The following is a 25,562-nucleotide window of genomic DNA, read 5'->3' on the forward strand; positions in this document are numbered from 1 at the left end:
CACTCCCGAAGCAGATTGCGCGAGGTAAACTAACCTCTCTAAAAGGGAATGCTATAGACTTATAAAAATCTATGCACAAACCTGACAGCTCTCCAAATTTGGTAAAGAGAGGTGCTCAGATTTCTAACATACAATATAATGTCATCTGCATATAACGATAGTGCGTGGATCGTCGGTCCAATAGGCATGCCCCACTCCCCAGCTGACATGCGTAGTTTTTGAGCCAATGGTTCTAGTGCTAATATAAATTGGGGGAAAGCAGGCATCCCTGCCTGGTGCCCCTCTGGATTGAGGATTCCTTGGAGATATATGCATCTGTTTTTACACGTGCCGTCGGGGTGGCATACAGTAGTTTGAGCCAGTTCAGGTATTCCAAAGGGATTCCGTACCTGTCCAACACTGCCAGCATATACTCCCAGCTCAGCACATCAAACGCTTGCTGGAGGTCCAGGGATAGACAGCCTGCATACGGGAGACCTTCCAAGGGGGTCCACATCATAATTGATATAGTCTGCGCACATTATGGGCTGTACTCCTATGTGGGACAAATCCACACTGATCTATGTGTATTAACTTGTTAAGATATGAGAGCAGTCGAGTCGCCAATATCTTGCTGAGTATTTTGTACTCAGTATTCAATAGTGAAAGGGGTCTATACGCTGAGATGTCAGTCCTATCTCTACCAGGGTTAGGCAGAGAAACCACAAGCGCCTTGTATTTAGTCGGGGGTAAGGCGCCCGTTTCCAGCGCCGCCACATATAGGGGCATATTATCAAGGGGGTTAATCTCCGCTTTTTTGGCTTTAAAAGCCAAGAAAGCGGAGATAAAATTATCTCCCTATTACCAAGCTGTCGCTAACACCAGTTAGCGACAGCTAGTAGGAGATAGCGACCATCTTGGGCCCCACTTTGCATGTCAGTGATATTTATCACTAATGACATGCAAAGTGGGCGTGCCAAGATGTTAGCAACTGGAAACAGTCGCTAACATCGCTATCTCCTATTATCAACTTTTGGAGATATTCGCGCTAAGCACGAATATCTCCAAAAGCTAACACCTGCCCCAGAGCAGTTCTTAGCCATGTTATCCAATGGGAGGTGGATAACATGGCTAAGAGCATTAGCTCGATAATGCATGAATATCGCTGACTTTTCAGCGATATTCATGCATTTCGGCCGATTTTTATCGCTTAGGAGATAAACCTTGATAATAGCAAGGTTCCTAAGCGATAAAAATAGGCGATGCTTAGCGATACGTAGCGATAAAAAAATTGTCTCTAACCATACTTAGCGATAAATATCGCTATTTGTTGATAATATGCCCCATAATTTTTCCAATTGGGTATTAACTTCTTTACACATGCTGCATATAGCTCTGTGGGAAGGCCATCCAACCCCAGGGTTTTATTCGGTGGGAGGTCCCTGATTGCCAACTGGATTTCTGGCCCCGTGCTCGATAATTTCAGCGCTTCTTTATCTGTTTCTTCTAAAGTAGGCAATCGCACTCCCTGTAGGAAACCATGGAGCTCCTGTGTTGGTGCTTGTATAGGGGCTTTATATAGATGCTCATAGCATTCCTGGAATGCCTAATTTATTGCTACTTGGGTGACTGCTGTGGCACGTAAGGGGGAACAAATCTTTGTTATTGGGACTGACGGAGGGGGATATCGTATTATTCTTGCTAACAGCGTGCCAGCTTTGTCTGCCTGTTTTTCGACGCTATCTGGGAAATCAACTGCTTCCTTCGCTAGTGCTCCAAGCTGGGATTATACTTCCTCTAAACTATGTGCAATCGTTTGTCTTGCATCCATTGTTGCACCGATTATTGTGCCCTCACCACCATTTTGAATGCCTCCCACTCCACCAGGGGGGAGGATGCAGTTCCAGAGTTAAGGGAGAAGAAATTGTTGATTACACCCGACATTTGTGCTTTAAAGGCACCATCCTCGAGTAATAGGGGGCTTAATCTTCACGTCGGGACCGAAGTGGGGACCCCTCCCCATTGGAGAGTGAGCTCCAACGAGTTGCGATCCCATAATATTTTACGGCTGCCCGAGGCCACCCGGTGGCCACTCAGGAGGGCAGCCCTCTAGTAACAGAGGGCTTCCCTCCCGCCCCCCTCTGCTCACCTACTCCTCCCTCGGGCAGGAGGAGTCCCGAAGGGAGCGTGGGAGGGGGCTGTGATGTCACGTCCGGTGTGGCAGGCAGGGCGAGGAGACTTAAGTCCCCCTCACCCTTTTCCCTGCCTCTTTGCTGCACCGGACGTGTTGTGGTGGCCTCGGCCCGTTGGGATACACAATTTCGAGGCCCACATCCTCAACCTCGCGGTGAGTGACGATTACTCGGGCCCCCCCCGCCCCCTCTGCCTACTCCCTCCACTCGGGAGGTCGAGCCGGGCTTGGCGGCCTGCTTAGCTGCATGCCGCTGAGGGGGTAGGGGTCCGGTGGTACCAGCGGTGAGCCTGCCGGACGCTTCCGCGAGAGATTGACGGAGGTCGGGGGCTGCGGGGAGGGCCCCATCTAGGGTAAGTGTGGTGGCTCTCTCTCCCCGTGTTGTAGAAACCGCTCCCTGCCCGCTCCTCACCTATAGGGGGGTGACGCTGGGCGTGCAGGCCTGCTTTGGAGCGGGCCGCGGAGGGGTTGAGTCGGTCCCTAGATAAACGAGGTATCACCCGTTATCGGGTAGGGCGCCGCTCTGTGGCTTTGAGGCCTGCAGTCGGTCGCTTGTCTGCAGAGCCCCGCCGGTAGGCCCGCGGATCAGCACCCACATCTTGCTCCCCTCGAGCCGCCATTTCCGCTGGGCTCATTCGATTGAGGTGGTGGTTTAGAAGCCTCTGTGATGTACGGAGGCGGTCTTGGCCTGAGGCTGCTGTGTGAGCCCGATCCTGGCCTGGTTTCGGGTGCCGGTGCTTGCGTGCGGGGTCCCCACCCCCGCCGTGCCTGAGCTGGGCCCCGACTGGCCCTTGCCAATGCCCCAGAGCATCGCGGGCTTCGCGCGCTCGGCGAGCAGCGGTTGTTCGTGCTATGGGGGGGTTTTCGATTCGCCTGTGGGGAGGAGATTTGAGTGGTGTTGGGGGGATGAGGTGGCTGAGCGGTTAGACCCTTGTATTGCTTTCCGTTGTAGGCCCCTCCCGTGGCCCGTGGGTGTGGGTCTGGGGCTCACCTCGCGGCAAATCCAGGCTGGCTCGGCCTGAGTGGTTCATTGTGGGGGCATTTTCGTTGCGGCCTTCGGGGCAAGGCCCACGGCCCCCAGCCCCGCATGCAGGCGCGCTTTGTGCATGTTGCAGCGTGTGATGTTCCAGGCTGCTAGATAGCATCATGGTGCAGTTTGTGGCCCCACAGCACTTTGGGCTTTCCGGTGGGCATTGCGGGGCTCTATGGGCTTGGAACTGGGTTTGTGGGTGTCGCTGCTCTTGTCCCGGGGTCAGTGCCCTCTGTGTTGTCCAGGCCGTTGGCCACACTGCTGCGTGATATCTGCACTGCTTGTCGCTGCCGACCAGGTGAGATCTGGCAGTGCGTGGACAGCCATGGTGCTGGGGTGCCGGTCGACCCTAGGGTGTCATGCAGGCTGGATACTGATTAAGGAGGGCAGTCTCTCTGTCCACACGCTTCCCTCCCCCCCACCCGCCAAACCATCCCAACGTTGCTCACAAATTACAGGCAGCAGCCTGTTGGCGGACGGGGGGACGCTCTGAAACAGGTAAGGGGAGGACGCCACCAGGGCCTGCGGGCAGCCGCAGCGGACGCGAAGGCACAACGGAGGGGATAGAGCACAGCAGAGTGCCATTAACACGATAAGGCATAATTTCGTGGGTGTGTTTGTGTGCACTCACCCTACCCGCCAAGGGTATCCCCCGGCCTCTGGCCACAGTGCAGCACTCATGTATCCATTTCCCTTTCAGCCCGCCTTCGTGCTCGAATATCTGTTGCCGGTTGCAGCCTAGCGCACCCACTGTCGACGCGCACCTACCGCTATGCCTGGGATCACAATTTACTAAGGTAATGTACAGGGGCGCAGGGACAGGCGGAGGACGGTATAAAGGGGGTGTTCCCAGTCATGTCCCGCGGCGTGGAGGAAGGGGGTAGGGCATGGCTGAGGTAGGATAAGGGGTCCCGTGCGCGGACCCTCACCGCTGTAAGTTCACTGGCTCACAGTTCCATTTCTTTTTCAGGACTACAGACTCTGAAGTGCCGGCATGACTAGCCAGGGACCACCACCCGCTTTTTTCGCAGACGTCCCAGGTTGAGGATTCCCTGCCCAGAACCTCCCAGGATGCACAGTTGGCGGCCGTTATGGACATGATAAGGGTTAAAGGTGTGGCATGGGCCAGCGAGCTTCTGAGGGCTAATACTCCAGATGACTCTGGAATTGCCATGTCGGCCCCACCGGCGGGGCAGGAACTAGTGGAAGTGGCAGGGCCCACCAGGTCCAAGAGGGTTCGCAAGCCCATGGTCAGAGACTTCCCGGCAGAACCGCTGAAAGCCAAGGTCCGCACCACCGAGCCGGCAAGAACTGTACTGGTGCATGCGGCCGCCTCTCCACCCCCTGCTGCCAGGGCAGCGACCCCCCCCCGGCTGCGGCATCCCCTTCTGCGAACTTTGCTACACGTGTGGACCTTGGTAAGCTCACAAACTCCCTTGCGGACTTCATGGCAGAAGTTAGGGCGGGCTTAAGGGCCGCTAGTCACCCAGCTGGTGCGGCCGCAGTGATTTCAGGGGTTGGGGGAGTGGCACCAGCACTAACACTTCAGGCTACAGCAGAGGTTTCTGTCACTCAAGTGTGGGGCGGACAGGCTGACACTGCAGGGGGCTTTCAGGGAGGACCAAGCACAAGCATTGATTCAGTTGGGTCAAAAGTAGTGGGGGAAGACTCAAGGGACCCAGGCTGCCAGCAGAGGGCAGCACCAGTCGCATCGCCCTTCCCAGCCCAGCCCCCTCTGCCCACGATTGCTTTAGCTGCGCCCCCGCAGCTCGCAGCGACCATCACCTCTCCCAGTCCTGCAACTCAGGTGGTACCAGCGGTGCCACTTCCACAAGTATCCATGGCCCCACTGCTGTCGGGCAGGTGCTCCCTAGCCTGGGAGGTGCCTCTGCCAGCTAAGGAAGGAATATGGCGCAGGGAGTTCATTGATATCTTCTCATTGCTTTTGCATGGGGCTGAGGAGGTGGACACTAGGAAGATGGGGGGCAAGGAGGAAGACAAGAAAGTGTGTTTTCAGGCTTGGCTCGAGAAATCCATCAAGTCGTGGAGGCAGGCCTTTGCCATCCTGGCTGCAGTCATTATGGAGCAATTCCCAGAGCAGGAGCAGGGCCTGTTTCAATACGCTAGCATCATAACTAATGAGGCAGAAACCAATGGGGGCATGGGCTGGTACAAGTATGATTGCGAATTCAGGAAGAAGATTGACATGTGTCCTGAGCTGGGGTGGGACCAGATGGAAGTGCGGCTATTGATGCAGCACATGGGCAAGGGAAAGGTAGAATCCACAGATAAAACGAGTTCCAACGACAGGAAAGGGGAAACAAGTAAGGGACAGAACCAGGATAAAAAGGGCCAGTTCAGGCAGTCCTATCGGGGGGGCCGAGCTGGAGGTGGTCAGAAGCAAGGTAACAAAAGGAGCTTCACTGGGACATGCAGGCTGTTCAACGGGGGAAACTGCACGTGGGGGAAGGCCTGCAGATTCTCCCACACATGCAGCAAGTGTAGCGGCTCCCATCCTGCCACCTCATGTGACAAGCGGGACTCCTCCGCTGGGCCCGCTAGACAGGACAAGTAGCAGCTCTGACAGTAAAGCATTAGACAGGCCCTTCCCCCCTGCAGCGGCTCTGCCCCCCCGTTCCCCTTTCCCGCAACCAAACGCCTGCCAGTAAGCCTGCGCTCACAGTTCTCCCTGGCCTTCAACTGTCCAAAGGCCCGTCCCCCATCGCCATTTCAAAATTGCTGCCTCTACTGCGGGACTATTCTAATGCTAAAGATAGGGCCGTGTTACCCGAGGGCTTCCTGGAAGGTTTCAGAATCCCAAATCAGGGCCCCAGGTTTAGCAGGGATTCGGAGAACCTTAGATCAACAAGGGACCACCCCGAGGTGGACGGAGAAAAAATTGGTAAAGAACTGGCTCTGGGGAGGGTGGTGGGCCCTTTCCAGCTTCCTCCTCTCCCAGATTTTGTGGTCTCGCCCTTGGGTGTAGTCCCCAACACCTATCCTTCCCCGAGGGTGACTCTGTAAATTCATGGCTGGAGGAGGGCTCCTGCTCTGTCTCCTACTGTTCCCTGGACATGGCCATCGACATCGTTAGGAGGGCCGGGAGTGGTGCGTGGTTGGCGAAAGCCGACATTGAGTCAGCATTCAGACTGCTGCCGGTCCACCCTGAGAGCCAACACCTTTTGGGCTTCAAGTGGCTTCAAGTGGCGGGGGGACTTCTTTTTTGACAAATGCATGCCCGTGGGCTGCGCAGTATCCTGCGCCTTTTTGAGGCCTTCCGCTCTTTCCTGCAGTGGGTACTCTCGGTGAAGTATGATGTCAAGGCAGTGACCCACTACTTGGGCGACTTTTTATTCATTGGGAGGGATGATACGCAGGAATGCAGCGAGGGGATCCAATGCTTCATGGATCTGGCTAGACAACTGGGGGTGCCGTTAGCACCCGGCAAGACTGAAGGCCCTGCGCAGGTTCTCACATTTCTGGGCATCGAGGTAATGGGCGTGTCTAGACTCCCTGCCGGGAAGGTGCAGGCCTTGCAACAGGACATTCAGTATCTGCTGGGGAGAGACAAGGCGCCTTTAGGGTTCATCCAGAGCCTCCTGGGTAAGCTCAATTTTGCGGCGAGAGTCATTCCTGTGGGCAGGTTCTTTGCCAGGAGACTGGCTCGAGCCACTGCGAAGGTTGTCAAGCGACACCACTTTGTCAAGTTGTCCCTGGGCCTGACGAAGGACCTGGCTATGTGGGTCGAGTTCTTGTCTGACTTCAACGGGACTGTGATCTGGAGGGCTCCTTGGGTAGACAGTCCGGAAATCAGCATGTTCACGGACGCTTCAGGCAGGGAGGGCTTTGGGGCAATACTGGGCAAACAGTGGTGCACGCAGGAATGGCCCAACGCCTGGCGCATGCGCGGCATTACGTCCAACCTCACGGTGCTGGAGCTCTTCCCTAGTGTCATCGCTCTACACCTGTGGCCTGAGTCCTTGTCTGACAGAAAGGTCCTATTCTGGTCCGACAACATGGCGGTGGTTCAGGCAGTAAACGGGCAATCAGCTAGATTCCCGTTGGTGCTATGTTTACTGAGGGAGCTTGCCAGAGGGAGCCTGCGTTGCAATATTGAGTTTAGGGCCAGACATATTGAGGGAGTCAAAAATGTGGCAGCTGATGCTCTATCTCGTTTCCAGTGGGATCGTTTCGAGGCGGCCTGGCCGAGGGCGAGAGCAGAGATGACCCCCTTCCCACCAACCCTCTGGCGCATCATGGAGTTGAGAGCTCTGGGGGAGAGATCTTTGGCCCCAGGTACGAGGAAATGCTACGGGAGCCACCTGTCTGCATTTAACAAAGTAGTGGAGGACCTGGGCCTACATGGGTTACCACTGGAAGATAGAGTGCAGGCTTTCGTAGTATGGGCCAAGAGACAAGGCAAATCCCACTCCTGGGCCTGCGGTCACCTGGCCTCAGTCAATCACAATGCCAGGTTGAGAGGTGGTCAGGACCCAGCAAAGACCTTCGTTATCAGGGCAGCATGGTAGGGCTGGTCTAGGGAGGAGCCGAGGGTCCCGGACAGCAGATCCCCCATCGATTTTCCCATCCTCCAAGCCATGCTAGATGTGCTAGACACTGTAACCCACTCACACTTTGAGGCTTCACTGTTTTCAGCGGCATTTTGCCTAGCTTTCTTTGGAGCTTTCCACATCAGCGAGTTGGTGGCACGCTCCAAAAGTGACAGTTCTGGGGACGCCTTGGGTGTAACGGACATTAGCTTGGACCGCAGTTTGACCATACACCTCAGGAAGTCCAAGACAGATCAGGCAGGCAAGAGGGTAGTTATTGAGTTTTGCCCGCTGGGGTATCCCAAGTACTGCCCTGTCTCACTAGTCAGGGCCTACCTCGCGCTGCGCCCCTCAGCGCCAGGGTACCTTCTTATCCACGCAGACCTCGGCCCGCTCACTAAGTACCAGATGGAAATATTCATGGTTGCATGTTTATCTAGAGCAGGCTTACTTAGCCAGGGCAAGAAGTCTCCAGCCACTCGTTCAGAATAGGTGCTGCCACCGCGACTTTCAAAGCAGGCATGCAGCCGGCAAGCGTGCAAAAAGTGGGGCGCTGGGAGTCCCTATGTTACAAGCGGTATATCTGCCCATGATGTATCAATGGTGGCTTGAGTTTACAGTGTTTTGTGTTCCACCGTTGCGTTTTGTGTACAGTGAATTTTGACGTGTTGTAATATTTCATACTGAAGAGATTAATAAACCAACAAAGATTGAATTGTGTCCTTTGTCTTAGCAGGGTCGAGAGTGTGGGTCATGCGGCACTCTACCATCTCCAGGTTAGAACGGTGGGCATCGATCAGGAACTGGACACGTGGATTCCCAAACACAGAGTTTGTGTGGCTAGGGTTTCCGGGCATGCGTTGGAACAGCCTCATGAATAAACTCGAGCTATCGCTAGCCTCAGTCGGAGCCCCTTCCAACCACCTTGTCATTCACCTGGGGGGTAACGACCTCACGAATTTAGGAAGGACTGTTTTACTCCACAAGATCAAAAATGACATGGGGGCAGTCTGTAAACGCATGGGGTAATGTGAGGTATGGTGGTCAGAGATCGTGCCACGCAGGGTATGGCACGGTGCTAAATCCTGTGAAGCAGTAGAGAGGTCTAGGAGAAGAGTCAACCGAGCAGAGAGGACTGGGATTTGTCAGGCATGAAATGATTCATGAAAGGATCAAGGGCTACTATGAGGTGGATGGTGTGAAACTCTCACCTGTAGGGATGGACCTTTTCCTCCTAGACCTGCAGGAAGCACTGCAGTCGAAAGGTTGCAGGTAAAGACAGGAAGCTAGGTAGTGGGGGGCCCGGGCGGCGACGGTTGCCGCCACCCAGGATGTGGCGGAGTTACAGGGCGATCCGGAAGCAGAGAGGTGTAGCACTGTAGCTCAGCGGGCACATAGGAGTGCCAGAGCCTAATAACAGGGGCCTCAGGGGAGGTTCCTGGAACCTGTGTCGGCGCCCCAGTAGTCCTTCGGGCGGTTGTGGGCCTGTGCAACCGGGGGCTTGCCTACATATGCTCCCCCCGCAAGGGGCGTGAGTATAATCATTACCATAAGGGGCAGCACATAGGTGCTGCTGCCTGGCTCATCCGGCGGGCAGGTGGCGAGAATGCGGCCTGCCCTTGGATCGCCCGTAAGCTAACCCACTATGATTACATAACGTTGTATGTAAATAAACCTGCAGCAGCTTTTCCCAAACTAACACTGGTGTCTAGTGTGTTATTTGCGGGATGCATGCTTGTGTTGTGGGGTGGGGGGGCCTGTTGCCATGATGTTACTATACTGATGTATGTAGTATCCAATAACTGTGGCAATAGGGCAGGGGAGCACAAGATGCGATTTATCCGTGTGTGTAATGCATGCATCGGAGAGTACAATGAGTATTCGCGTGTTTCTGCATTTTTGCTGCGCCACGCATCTGATAGTGTCTTCCCTCGTACCCATGTTTCCAGTGCTTTCGCCTGTCATATTGTTATTGCTCCTCTCATTGGAGGGTGCAATCTATCTAGTTGTATATTTAGGACTGCATTATAGTCCCCGCCCAGCATCCATGGGTGTTGTACCCAGTCTGTCAGGGCAGCGCTTACCCTCTTTAGAAACGCCTCTTGTTCCGAGTTTGGAAAGTAAATACTGCCCACCACCACCAACTGTCAGTCCAGTTCTCCTTTTAGCAGCACATATCAGCCATCCCCATCTATATGTTGCTCATGTAGCTTAATTGGGACCCTCACTCTTATCCATACTGCTGCACCCCTCACAATTGCAGAATATGTTGTATTGCACAATTGGACCCTCCATTTTTTCCAGAGTTTTCAGGCTTCAGCTGTGTTTAAGTGTGTTTCCTGTATAAATACTATTTGTGCCTTAGGCCTGATCAGTTGCGCATGAATACGGTAACTTTTATGGACAGAACCCATGCCCCGCACATTCCAGGTGAGGAATTTATATGATGATAGTGTAATCATTTATATTGTGTGTACACTCTAATATCTGCCCTTGTGATTCCTCTCTCCTTGACAGGTTGAACTTCGTGCCCAATTGTGTGCCCTTCATAACTCTTAAAAATATGTATACAAACTACCCCAATATTCCGGTCCAACCTCAAACATGTGCTCGACCAAACATACTCCAATATTAGCAACAACTTAAACATGGTACTTGCAATCACCAGGGGGGGAAGTACGACAGCAGCGGACAATCTCACCTCCAGACAGCTCTCTTGCGCTGCACTTTGGGGCAGCATTGTGATGAATATTCTAAGGATTAGAGTAAAGAGGGAGGGAGGAAAAAAAGGGGGGGAAAGAAGAGAAAGGAGAGAGAAAAGGGAAGAACCTGGGCGCGCCTCCCCTCACTCCCCACAAGTCAGTAACATGATCAGGTAGATGTCATACGCGCCTGTACATGTACTAGCAGCGACCTACCACTGCTTTCAGGCCATTTGGCTTATGTTTTTTATATTTCTGTTACTTTGTATCATAGGCGTCCCATTTTTGACCAACTTTCTACTGTTTGTAACTTTTCCGATGCTGTTTCCCATTTCTTATTTGTACATTTCCTTTGCTCAGTTCAGCAATTCACGGGCAGTTTGAGGAGTCAGAGTTGGGAATAAAGGTTGGCTGCTCTCCGAGTCTGTTACGGGCATCCCATCCGAGGACGAATCATGTCTGCCAGCATCTTCCGTTGCCTACAGCGCCGCTGCACTCTGCAATGCTGCTCTCATGCTCCCTATTTTTTGCTCTAGGGTGAGTGTGCTCTCTTCCCCTATTTGCTGCCTTATAGTGTTTCTCTGCCCATTAAGCCTATGGCGCTGGCTCAGTTTTCGGGGCTGTCTGTGTACTTCCAATATCGCCAGGTCCGGGAAGTTAATTTCTATCCACAACCAGGCCGTATTTGCATCCTCCATGATACTCGGCCGACTACAATCTTGGGCCCAGTCAAATAACATCATGACCGACCTGCAATATGGCTTCCAGAAAGGTCTTGGAACTGTGGAGCAGGCTCTGAACCTTGCCCTTTTGATAGGGAAGTACACTGCAGCAAAAGAGGGCAACATCTTCCTAGTGTATGTCGATCTCAGCGCAGCGTTTGACTGCATCCCGCACTCCAAACTCTGGGCTATTTTAAGCGACCTTAAGGTGGATCCAGCCCTTATAGCATTTCTACGGGAACTTTATGGGGACGCAACGGCGTCCGTCAGATTTGGAGTCCATGGCGAGCTGTCTCCATCATTTTCCATCAGAAAAGGGGTAAGACAGGGATGTGTACTGGCTCCCTTCTTGTTCAACCTTTACACCAACGGTCTTGAGCGGGCCATGCTAGAAGGGAGCCAGGATTTACCCCAGATTAACCATCGCCCTATACCAACGCTGCTTTATGCAGATGATTCAGTCATTTTTGCAAGGACACTCAATCAACTACAAAAGCAGCTTGACAAGTACTCTTCTTTTATGGGCTCCCTTGGTCTCAAAATCAATATAAAAAAGACGTTCACGACGCACATCGGCCCCAAGGTCAAGAAACCCAGAGCAATTGTTGTGGAAAAGTCCAGATTGGAAAAAACTTCGGCCTATCCATACCTAGGGATACTGGTGGATGATTCTTTAAGCTGGCGGCAGGCCACGGCCAGCAGAAAACTTATTTTCCAGCGAGCAACAACGGCCTTGGTCTCTTTCTCCAGAAAACTTGGTAAACCTGCCCCCCAAGAACTCCTAAAAATCTTCTATGCAAAATGCCATAGTGTGGCCACCTATGGCGCAGGAGTGTGGGGCCAAGGTCCAATTGATTCCATCCAAGTAGTAGAGAACGGGTTTGCTAAATACCTGCTGGCCCTTCCACAAAGCGCTCCGAACTTTGCCACTCACAACGAGCTTGGAATGGATTATATTACAGACTATATGCGTGTCCATCCAATTCTCTTATGGCAACATATATGGTCAAAACCTGAATGTCATCTGACACGCTCGTTGATCGAGGACTGTATGGCCCTAACAAATTGGCGTAGGATTTCCTGGCTAGCTTATGTGGAGAACTTCTTCAAAGACCTAGGTCGTAGTTCATACTTTGACGACCCACCTAGTGTGGAGGATATATCCAGAAAAGATCTAAAGAAAATAAGCATGGACCACTTGAGAGAACTACGTAATTCAACTGAGATTCAAAAATCTTCCAATCTCCAAATCCAAGCAATTCAACCTGTCAAACTTCTACAACCCTATCTAACGTATTATTTGTCCAACTTCGAAAAATATCTTTTGACAAGATTTCGTTTTAACACCTTCTTTCGATTGGTTTCCTTTCCTCGCATACAGGACCGGTCGAAAGACACTATGAACTGTCCCTGTGACGGAGTATCGATCCAATCAACCCTTCACATTATCTTTTTCTGTTTATATTATAAGACACCACGAAAAACTTGGATTCTTCCACTTCTTCGATCCTCTGGCCACAGGTCCTGTCATCGAGCATATTTTTTTTCACAACTTTTGAACTCAATTGACTCAGCAAAAAGCATAGCCACATTCCTAAAAACCACTATCAAAATACGAGAAGCTCTTGTTCGATAATATGTGAATTTGTATAACTACACTTATATATATATATTTTTTTTTTCTCTGTTATGTAAAACAATTTTATTTTTATTGTTTTTATCTGTACTTTTTATGGTTGCAATTAAGTGGTAACCGAATAAAAGAATATAACAAACAAACAAGCATCCTCCATGAAGTGACTAGCATTGTTGTGCATAACCTTGAGTTTGCCAGGGAATATTATTAATGCGTATCCCAGATTCAGTTGCTGCAGGTGTTTCTTAACCCCAATGAAAGCTTCCCTCTGTCTCTGTACCTGTACAGTGTAATCCGGGAACAGGGAAATCCTTGTGTTTTTGTATAAGAGGGGTGCTCATTCACTTGGTTTACGGAGAAGTGTGTCCATGTCTTTATAATTTATGATATTTGCCACCATTGGTCTCAGTGGCAGTCCCGTTGCACGATTTCCAGTGGGTACCTTGTGGGACCTCTTCACACTGAACATGCCAGTCTATCCATCTGTCGCCACTGCAGTACCCAACCATTGTTCTATGAATTGCGTTTGATCACGTCCCTCACTTTTTTCAGGTATACCTTTTATACGTAAGTTGTTTCCACGTACTCGGCCCTCCACATCATCCACCCTGACTTGTAGTTCTTTAACTTGTTGCTGTAACTGCGTGACCATTTCTGTTTGTGCTTTGCACTATGAAGTGATTTCTGATAGGTACATTGAGTGTTTCCGAACTTTCTCAACCAGGTTTATGGTCAGCTCGTAGGTGGCTCACATCATTTATGAGTGTACCGAGTTGCTGCTCCAGAACTGCCCTAGATTCCATTATTTCCTTCAGAATAATATCCATTTTGTCTGATGGTGGTACTTCTGTGGCAAGGGTAGCTACGACCTCATCTGGCGATATTGTTGAGTCTTTTGTAGTATTGGTGTTGGGGTCCCCTGCGGGACCTTGCTCCACCTGTTTCCCTTTTGGTCTTCTCATCGTATTCTCGCTCGGTTCCCAAAATGGCGGCTGGGGTAACATTCACTCGCACCATAAGGGAGCCACAATGTGCACACCCTCACTGCCTGTTGAGTGCCGCGGCACCAGAGAGGGGCCCGCCAGAGCTTCTATACAAACAGTGCTTAGGCTTTGTTTGTGCATTGCGTGTCCAGCTTTTGTACCATGTATTGATGCGGTATGTCACACATTTAGCTCGCTACACACGGCCACAAAATATAATGACTTTGCCAGTAATTTAACTTGCTGGCCTCGTAGGCGAGGGATCTAGTCACATGGTTCAACTCACTGCCCCTTTAGAGGCTCCGAGCCCGTGACGGGTCGTGTATTGCGCAATTATGCAGTCCGCGCGTTGCGAGGCGAGGGGGGAAATCCACTTTATATACCTGCATATTTCGTTCTTATAGGCAGTGATTTTCTTTTGCAGCCATCAGAGCCGCCACCCTGTCGTAGTATTTTTCTCACCTTGCTCCTCCGCTGCATGCACAGGACCTCGGTGAACATTTGTGCCTCAACACAGCCAGGCTCTACTGCATCTGACACTGCAAGGCCTCAGTCCTGCACTCCGATTCTTACTGCTCTGCTAGGCCTCACGCCTCAAAGCAGGACCCGGTCACTCCGCACACTTCCACCACCGCAGTACCTCCAGGGGCGCTCCACGACTCTGTTGTCCGCCGTAGGTGCTGCTTGCTTCTATCGTATCGGTCAGCTGTAATCTGCTGGGCTGCTCCCCATGTCGCTTCTAGCAGCCGAGCAGGACTTCAGGTGGTTCAACGCCTTCCAGTAGCAGGATACACCCATCCGTGGTGCTAGGCCCAAACCGGCAGCCTCATGTAGTTTACGGCCCGGTTGCGAGTCGGGTCGCCGTCTGCAGGTTCAGCGTTGCCGGTTCCAGCCGGAAATGTTGCTACGTGCAGCTGTCTCTATCCGTACAGCAGCAGCTTGTAGGATTAGCACGGATGGATGTTTTTATGGAGGATAGAGGAGAGTTATCGGCCCAGGCCCGGGAGCACCATGATTAGGCGTCCACCATTTTCCACAGCTTGCCACCCCCCACCCCACCCCCCCTGGGAAACACTGGATAAGGTTAGATGTAACTGACAAAGCTGCGGAAACGCAGCTTGAGGGGCTAAGTGTAGAGAATGTTGAGTGCCCCATTGAGGAGCAGGAGGTGCAAGGCTCCTTCTTACCCATAGAGGTCAGGCTCCTCCAGAGCCAACAAGCAGAACATCACCGCCAATCTGCATACCCACAATCCTGTGCACACCCAGCATTGCTGCTACAATTGCATGTTAAATGCAGTCTTTGTGTAGTATTTTACATAGTTAAAAACATATTCCTCCAATAAACTTGGAGAACAAATCAAGCCACCTACAGTCTTCATGGTGTATGGTTCCCAGAGCTTTGGCATGTGGCATGCAAGGCACCATTTTGGGCACCATTTAAGAGACTAAGTGGAGAAGTGTGGCTCAATGGTTAGAGCAGGCAGACCTTGATGCAGAGCTCTGGCCAGGGACCAGGGTTCGATTCCCACCTCGGTGGGTCTCCGGCCCTTTAATTCCCCAGACTGGATATTCTCGCCTCAGTGCCTGTTCTGATCATGGGTCCCACGCTGCAACTCTGGGCAATAGCTTGCTTAGTCTCCACAACGGCCCCAAAAGCGCTGGGATGCCTGGCTGCACCTGGGGGGTGCCCAGGAGTGGACATTTCCCAGGAAAGCCAGGAAGGGTTCCTAAGCGGTATACGGACAGCGCCGGGACACCTCCGGTGGAGGTAGCTGTGCGCTTTACAAATTCCAACATTACATTACATTACATTTAAGTGAATCCTTGGTGACTTGGACTCTCCTGAGTGGTCACTGGCCCAGATTTACATAGAAGCCATCTAATGCTGAGCAGCACTGAGGCCAAGATTTGTATTTTTGATAAATGACTTTTTTTTTGTTTTTCAACAGCATTACCATTCAATATCATAACAATCGATATGTCACCATCCTAATTACTTAAGTGCATCTGTATAAGCAGTGCTACACCCCTGTAGGACCAGCAGGTCAGCCATTTATGCAGTATCATATTAGCGTTTAAGTCATCAATTGGAAACCCAGGTCCCCTCATCATTTGTTCCATATCATTTGGAAGGGAAACCCCAGGCCTCGTAAATCAGCTTCTCGTGTCTGGCGCACCAATCCAACCTTTGCCGCCATTGAGTGAGTGATGGAGGATCAGCGGATTTCCCATGAGATGCTATATCTCTCGTGGCTACCATGATGGCTGTACCCATCGAGGCCGGTCCCGCCCTCGTGGCCCCGGCACCTTCAGACACTCCCAGCAGCTTTATTAGTGGGAACAGGTCTACTTCCCAACCCAGTACCATTGAGAGTTCCACCACCACTGACCTGTTGTTGGATGATTTGGCAGCCTCTGACCATGTGGTAGAAGTCTGCGGCAATCGAGGAGCATCGGCAGCACCTGGATTGCGCAGGGAAGCCCACCTTATGTAGATGTCTTGTGTGAGATATGCACAACAGAGATAGTACATTTGGCCAGTCTTAGCCTAGAGGATATCAAAATGAACCTAGGGGCCATCAAAGCGTCTCTCCAGTCTTCATCTTCTAGAGGCCTTATCCACTCCTCCCATCTCGTTTGGAGGGGTCCAATATCCCTGGGGGCATAAACGATAAGTGTGCAATATATTTCAGAGACGCCACCCTTTCCATGAGTATCCATCATGATCTTGGCTTTAAGCGGGCTGAATTCTGGGAGGGACGTGTCTTGCATGATGTGAGTAGTATGTAGTGAATGGCACAGTGGTAGGTATTTATGGAATTGGGTCGTGGACAGTGTGTATGTGGATTGGAGGTCTTGAAAAGAGTACATATGTGTTTCAGACCACACATCTCCCAATTGGGTAATACCTATTGCATCCCATCGACTGAAACCTTCCAGTACTGTCACCTCACTCAGCCATCTGCTGCACCACAAGGGGAGTTTGTTGTGTGAGTGTAAATGCACATCCTTCGTGTGTGATTTGGTGCCACCCGTCACCCAAGAAACCCCATACAGGTCACTTATGGCAATGTGGTGGGGACCGTATCTCTCTAAAGCATAGCCATCAATTTGGGAAAGCCCATAGAGGTGAGCTCAACCGTGTAGGCCGAGTCGGACCATCCTCTGCTGAGCCAGTCATTTATGAGTAATAGCTGTGATGCTAATTAGTACAAGTATAAGTTTATTATGCCACTGAGACCAAGATTTACAAAGGTTTTGCGCTGGGTTTGAGTTACTATTTTAGTGCAGACCCAACAAAAACCTTTCTGGAGATTTACAAACCAATGCAAATTGGTATTTGCCTTGGTTTGTAAGGAACAGCAACATAAACCTTTATTGTCAATTGAGCGTTACATCGGTGGTACATAGGCCTTCCCATGCCACGACGCATGCTTTTTAACACAAAACCCTATCTACTAACATTAGTAGACGGGTGATAAAAGGAGACATTTTTTAAAATGTGTCAAGTCATAGTATTTTGTACTGTAACGGAATCCTTGAAGTACAAAAGCCATGCTCGAGTCACACTCAGCAGCATACTTCGGTGCCGGCACCAGGGAGAGGGGAGGAGAGAGTCATATCTCTGTAGATATGGCACTTTCCTGCTCTCTCTCCGTCACGCAGAAGAGCAACTTTGGGTGCTGCGCTGCGCTGCATGACACCTTTGTTCATCTGAGCCTTCAAGTGTGGCACTGCATTGCGTGAATGGGAGAGACTCTCTCTGTTTGCCGCCCACTTTAGGCAGCCAGGTGTCAAAGCTGACACCATAGTGCAAAGTGCATTGTCTGAAGCATGGTTTTTGGGGAGTATTTCTGAACAAATCACACAGTGCAGCGCAGCTAGTCGCCTCGCTGCGCTGCATGAAAGGGAAAGGGCAGATTGCATCGTATCTAACATAACACGGTGCATTCCTGTCTTATCCCAACACTGTTGCACAATGTGCTGCCCAGTGGCAACGCAGGCACCCTTGCACCATGGTGAAAGGTTCTCTGCGTTGTAGTAAGGATTGTTTTTGATCAACAAGAGATACCTTCCTGCACAAAAACAATCCTCTGAGGCCTTTACCTCTTTCTATGTGTGCTGCAGAATGCTGAAATACCTAGGATTATTACGCATAACCTGAGGTGGCGTCGCATTTTGATGCTTTCCCTGGTCTACCAGGGTTGGTAAATCTGGGAATGCACCAATCTAAGGATGGGTGCGTGGCAGCACCCACACTCCACCCATAGCACGCCTTTCCAAGGCGGAGTAATGAAAAGCAGCATGATGCACTGTGCTACTCTAGACTTTTCAAGCCACACCATGCAAAGTGGCCTTGTGTGACTTGATAAATCTAACTTAAGAGTTGCATCGCTCTTGTGCCCTATTTTTTAAATATGCCCTTTGGGCTTGATTCACAGAATGAATTTAAGACTCAATCCTAAACTTACTACTATTTTGGTATTCACAGAATGCACTTACTACTTTTGGCATTCACAAAATGCACTTACTACTTTTTGGTATTCACAGAATGAACTTACTACTTTTGGTATTCACAGAAGTTAGAAGTTTGTCTTAAGACAAACTTAAGACAGACGTAAGACAGACTTAAGTTAGGATTTTGTCTTAAATCTGTCTTAACCCCTTCGACGCTCATGACGAGCTGGGCTCGTCATGAGGTAGCCTCCTCGCACGCTCATGACGAGCCCAGCTCGTCATGAATAAAGGGAATATACAAATCTCAGCACAGGAGGGGAATACCATCAGCATTGATGTGGTTAAGTCTGTCTTAAAATAAACTTAAGACAAAATCCTAACTTCTGTGAATACCAAAAGCAGTAAGTTCATTCTGTGAATGCCAAAAGTAGTAAATGCATTCTCTGAATACCAAAATAGTAATAAGTTTAAGATTGAGTCTTAAATTCATTCTGTGAATGGGGCCCTCACTGTTAACCCTGTAGTACAGTATAAAAACTGTGCTTAGTAGCAGTTAATTCAACAGTATTCTCAGATGCTTTGATAAAGCAATTTTACATACTAAAAAGAATACATCAAATCCATAAAAAAAAAAGTGAACATTTCAAAGAAAAGGTACAGCAATGAGAGAGGTGATGATTTGGGGGTCCCCCCTAACCTAGGGGAAGTACCAAGTAGATGCCTTGAAAACAAAAAGCACATCTTATTGAATGATGTAGTGGTGTACCTATCCTCTTAGGACCACCCCAAGAACAGTTATTGGCAAAACAAACAATGCCAACCAAAGGTCCTGCAAAGCATTATGGGATGAGATTAGCAGTGGGCATTGAATATTATATAGTATCCAATATCAAAATAATTCTACAAAGAACTGCAGTTCAACTGGTTACTAGATGTCCCTCACTGAGTCAAATGCAAAACCATTGAAACCCTTTCATCAAGCGTTTGCATTTGACTCGTGAGGGACATCTAGTAACAACTAGTTGAACTGCAGCTCTTTGTAGAATTATTTTGACATTGGATACTATAATATTCACTGCCCACTGCTAATCTTGTCCCATAATGCTTTGCAGGGCCTTTGGTTGGGATTGTTTTTTGGCCAATAACTGTGCTTGGGCGGGTCAACAAGATGTGCTTTTTGTTTATGCTCTGTGTGTTCAAGGCATCTCCTTCGTCCTCCCCCTAGGTTAGGGGGGACCTCTAAATCACCACCTCTCTCTAATTGCCTAATGCTCTCATTGAAAAGGTTTACTTTTGAGAGTTGAAGGTTCAGTTTTTTAGAATTGGTTATATTCTTTTAAGTAAAAGCATCTTAAGATGTTGTTTCATTAGCTAGCTGCTCATCTTTCTGCTCTTTTTGTTCTTCATTGAAAATACTCTTTTACATTCCATGTACAATCTTCATAATTTAGAAATTTCTTTCAGTTTTGCCTGCGAGTGCAATGATAGTTCAAACCATTCCGTACAATGGCAGCCCACACCATACAAAAACAGGCCATACTATACAATACAATGACTGGCAATGCCATACTAAACTCTACAATGAGGCCATAGTATAACATATTATACTATACAATTATAGACCATACCATACTATACAATGACAAACTATACCACACAATACCCAGGGCCACTGGAATTACACGGCATCGGAGTGGCAAATTATGCGGCAAGAAAAGACTAATTATGCAGCATTATGCGGCACATTATGGGATAATGTTTAATTTTTAAGTCATTTTTAAACTTGTTAACATTTTTAAACTTGTCTGGGTATTCGTTGTATATCATTACTATCAGTTTAACACACAAATATAGTAATAAACTATATAAAGATGACCAGTCAATCTTTGCAAACGTCCTTCCTCTGCTCCGCAATACTTGTCACTGTGTTTTGCTAACTTTTGAACCAGTTGAGCTAGCAACAAATTTCTTTTTTGTTAAAATCTGCAGATTATGCGGCAGATGATGGATTATGTGACAAATATGGAAAATATAGAATTATGTGAAAACCTCTGTGGGGGCACAATCGCATAATTCCAGTGGCTCTAACAATACGGCTTGTACCATTGTGTCATCCGCAACAAGTGAAGGTATTGTTTTTGAGTCTGTCTTCATTTTAGCTGACCCAGCACCAACGCGGTCAGCGGTAATTGTAAAACTGTATCGTTTTCAGCATCGAGGTAGCCCCAGACGGAGCTACCGACTCGGAAGAACTGTGGGGCATATTACCAACGATTAGCGATATTTATCGCTAACGAGGCGTAGCAACGAATTTTTTAACGCTAAGCATCGCCGGAAATTATCGCAGAGATAACTTGCTATTAGCAAGGTTTATCTCAGAAGTGATACAAATCCTAGCGCTAACTGCCAAATTAGAGATTATCGCTGGAAAACCAACGATAATCTCTCAAAGTTTGGCGTTAGCTTGATGATAGGGGCTCACAAACTTAGCCATGATATCTACCTTCCATAGGATATCATGGCTAAGCCAGGAAAATACCAGGTGTAAAAAAAAGCAGCGCTAACCGCGGTTAGCGCTGCTTTTTTTATCACTAACAGGGTTAGCGAAATCCTTGATAATAGGAGAAATGTCGCTTAACAACATTTCTCCTATTATTTTTCTCTGGAACGCCCCCTTTGCATCTCATTAGAGATGCAAGGGGAAGCGTATAGAAAAAGGGTGCTAACATGCGAATTTGCGTGTTAGCACCCTGTTGCTGATAGGGAGATAATTTGATCTCCACTTTCTTGGCTTTTAAAGCCAAAAAAGCGGAGATAAATCCCTTGATAATATGTCCCTGTGTTTTTCAGCTATTTCTGCAATCTAAAGGTTATCTTGCAAAGTAACTACTTGTACAGTATTGTATTGTGGATTTTTGTCGTATTTGGTCTTGTTTTGGTTTAGATAAAGATTACTTATTTTTATAAACTGGTGTGGTGTTCATTTGTAGTGTTTTCACTATATTACTGAATGCTTGCACAAATGCTTTACACACTGCCTCTGAGATAAACCTGTCTGCTCGTGCCAAACTACCAAGGGGGTGAGGAGGGGTTAATTTAGAAGTGTATCCCCAAACCCTCACTAGGAAGAAGTGTCCCTACTTGGACAAAAGTGCCAACCATTGCCAACTAGAGACCACCATTTCTAACTTAAGTGGTCAGCGGTGAGGATCTGGATTTGCATTTGTGCTTTACATACATTGATTGGTGTACACTACTAGAATTATGCAGACCATTACGCAACCACATACCATTGGTGAACTTTTCTTTTGGGATTTTCTGCAATTTGAGAACTGCCAATTTGTTCATCATGACCAAGTCAGCATCCATTGCATCTATTGATATTGAATTGGATGAGGATAGGGTGGAAACCTATACTATGTCTCAACTCAAAGCCATCTGCAAGAAATTTAAAATCTCTGTGAGGGGCCTCACCAGAAATGAGGAATGCCAAAAGGCAGTGAGGGCCTGGGTGGAACCATAAATGCCAGAGGGCAGGATGAGAAGCCTCTAGTGGATGTAAAGAATTTGGATGGGCAGCAGGAGGGGCTGGTGATTCTGCCAAGGGGGTGTACCTTCCAGAGATGGCAGCAGTGTCTCTTCAAGAGGTATGTCTCCAGAGGAGCTGGAGGACAGAGAAAGAAATAGGCTGCATGAGAGGGAGATTGTTAAGCTCGGGTTGGGGAAGGAGAGTGGCATGGAGAGTGAGAAATTGAAGTTTGAGAAGCAGAGATTGGCCATGGAGGAAAATAAGATGCTTTTAGAGCTTGAAAGGGGTTTGAGGGAATTGGATCTGAAAGCCAAAAGTATAGAGTTCAATCCCTATGGTGGCAGCACACCATCAGCGCCTGGAGAAGGGAGGGTGTACATCCCCAAGGAGGTAATTAAGGACTTTGTGAAGAGTGAGGACATTGGGCGGTGGTTTAAATCCTATGAGGTAGTGATGAGATGCTATAGAGTCCCAGAGAGTGACTGGAGAGTGGGGTTGTGGAGCTGCTTTTTCTCTGATGGGAGGAACACATTGCTAGCACTACCCACAGAGGATCAGACGTCTTATGCCCGCATGAAGCAAGCCTTAATAAGTAGGTCTAAGTTGACTCCAAAGTTGTATAGGCAGAAGTTCAGGGCCTGTAAAAAGCTGGAGGCAAACACTTGGGTGGAATATGTGTCCTATTTCTGCTGAGCACTGTATGGATGGGTGAAGGTTAGCCAGGTAAATGATTTCCAGGAGCTCTACAAATTGGTTGCATGGTAGCACTTGTCAGATAATTGTTTTCCAGAGCTAAGCCTCCATTTGATTGACAGTAAGCTGACTGACCCCAGGAAGCTTGCTGTGGAGGCGGACCGCTGGGTTAGTACCCTGGTCCAAAAAGGTTGTATGGGAGACTCCGCCAAAGGTGGGGGTAAATAGAAGGAGTTCCAAAAACAGCACCAATGTAATTCCCAAGGGAACCAAGTGAAAGGTTCCTAGCCCCCCAGTGAGAAGAAACCATGAGCCCTAGGAGGTAAGCCTGCCCAGAAGGGAACCCAGGCCTGTTATGGTCAGGTGGGCCACTTCATAGGGGATCCTAAGTGTTCCAAGAAAGCCACCACTGGGATGTATGATGGTATAACGCGTGGTATTACTACGCGTACCGTTACAACGCGTCTTTTACAACACAAGTCGTTACCACGACTTGCGCTGTAGGGGTGCGGACTTAGGAATAGTTAAATTTACTATTCCAACACAAGCCTACGTACAGTAGGGAAGGTGTTGGAATAGTAAATCTACTATTCCTTATCTTAGAGCGCCCTCCAGCGCAAGTCGTGGTTACGACTTGCGTTGTAAAAGACACGTCGTAACAGTACTGCGGGGTAACATCAGCGTTGTAAAGGATGTTCCCCCCACCACTGCACCCACAGGTGCTCCGCCCCATTAGTTGGCTAGTGTAGCCTTGAGGGAGGAGTTGGGTTCCCAGGAGCTGTGGGGGTCGGCAGAGACGATCCTGGTCTCTTTAGGAGAAGGTGAGATGGTCCCAAGAGCTCATCTGCCTGTTAACACTATAAAATACAGGCCCTGGGTGACTATCAATGGCCATAGTGTGGATGCTCTGAGACTAAGACACTGGAGCCAGTGTGACAGCTGTCAGTTGTCGGATATGTCTTAAGAGCAGGTGGTCCCCAACACATTCTACCCAGTAGTTGCAACTGACAACTCTGAGTGCCTCTGCAAAGTGGAATTGGTTCCCTTTGAGTGGGGGGGTGGGTCTCCGCTACCTTGAGAGTAGCTGTGAGGCCAGCCAAGCCTGTTGACTGTTTGCTAGGAAACTATTTGGAGAGCTCTCCTTGGGAAAAGGTGAATCGTAAGTGTCATTTGAAGATGTTGGCTCTGACTGAGTGAGCGTGTGCGACCACTCAGTGTATGGCAGCCGATCAGGGCATTCAAGAGGACTTAGGGGCATATTATCAAGGGGATTTATCTCCGCTTTTTTGGCTTTAAAAGCCAAGAAAGCGGAGATAAAATGATCTCATTATTATCTAGCTGTCGCTGACACCAGTTAGCGACAGCTAGTAGGAGATGGCGACCATCTTGGGCCCCGCTTTGCATGTCAGTGAAATTTATCACTAATGACATGCAAAGTGGGCGTGCCAAGATGTTAGCGACTGGAAACAGTCGCTAACATCGCTATCTCCTATTACCAACTTTTGGAGATATTCGCGCTAAGCGCGAATATCTCCAAGAGCTAACACCTGCCCCTGAGCAGTTCTTAGCCATGTTATCCAATGGTAGGTGGATAACATGGCTAAGAGCATTAGCTCGGTAATGCATGAATATCGCTGACTTTTCAGCGATATTCATGCATTATGGCCGATTTTTATCGCTTAGGAGATAAACCTTGATAATAGCAAGGTTCCTAAGCGATAACAATCGCCGCAGCTCGGCGATAAAAATATTGCCGCTAAGCCAACATAGCGATAATTATCGCTAGTTGTTGGTAATATGCCCCTTAGAGCCTGGAACAGTGGCCCAGGTGCCTGCTAGAAAGAAAAGAGACAGGGGCCATTGTAAACCAGCCCCCACAGTTCCCTTTGTCCAGGGGAAGGCATACCTTCAGGGGGATGCTTTGGAGCCTACAGGGGAACAAGTGCCTGAATTGGGGCACCTGCCTGAGCTGCCCCATTGGCAGCAGGAAGGGGGCCCCCTCCAGGCTGCAAATCAGGCAAGAGGTAATCAGTCTGGATCACATTGGATTTACTGGGTGAATAGTCTCCAGTATAGTAAGCCTAAGGTTGCTACGCCTGGTCCAGCCCATGTGCTGGCGGTACCCTGGCGTTTCAGAGCCTTTCTACTGGGGCTGGCTCACAATGTGCCTCTTTATTCACAAGCCACAGGGGCTGTCCAGTAACCCTGAACCAGGGACAGTTAACTATAACACCCAACATGAGGTTCAGGTAGAGAAATTCAGATAAACAACTAAACTTCAAGTATAAAAACAGAATTGTAAGATAAGAAAAAGAAAGAAGGGAAGCCTATAGATACACAAATACAAATTCCAAAAACAATTATAATTTATTATACATCAATTTTTTTTAAAAAGTTCAGAAAAGAACAATAACGCTCAGGAAAGGGTGTTGGCAAAACAAAAACAAACCATTTACATGCCAAACTAGTGGCTCACACACAAACATAACTTGTAAGAAATAGGAACAACAAAGACAAAATGATGTGTCCTTCACAAATTATGGCCACAAAAAAGCATCAACGCGTTTCAACCGCTAGGTTACTGTGCAGTCATCATCAGGACAGAAGATTTTTTTGAGCGTTGATTTACTAGACAATAAAAATGAAAAACACTTTAAGACATAACAGAAGTAGGCTTCTTCAAAGGAAAAAGCTGAAAAGAAATAAGTACCCCGTGAAAAGATCAGAAAAGAAAAGCAACTATCACCGCACCAGTCGTGATTCCGATGACCAAAGAGATAACTATTAAAAAACAAGGATCACCTTTGTGTAAAAAAGAGCCAGTCATCAATGTATTGGCTTGTTTGAAGAGAAATTCAATCTCTACAATTAAAAAACAGATCATACAATCAGTATACACCACCAAAAAGTAAATGGCCAAAACTCAATATGTGGGCCCGTAACTTACTTTGCAAGGTCAATTAATACGAGCATATCAATGCTTCAGTATAGAGGGTGGCATCAAATTTACGACCACGAGTGTGCCCAATAGAGGAAGTCAATGGGTGGCGAATCAATTACGCCCACAATTGTGCCCAATAAGTCGGC

This window comes from Lissotriton helveticus, chromosome 1_1, assembly GCF_964261635.1.
Source record: "Lissotriton helveticus chromosome 1_1, aLisHel1.1, whole genome shotgun sequence".
NCBI classification, from domain to species: domain Eukaryota; kingdom Metazoa; phylum Chordata; class Amphibia; order Caudata; family Salamandridae; genus Lissotriton; species Lissotriton helveticus.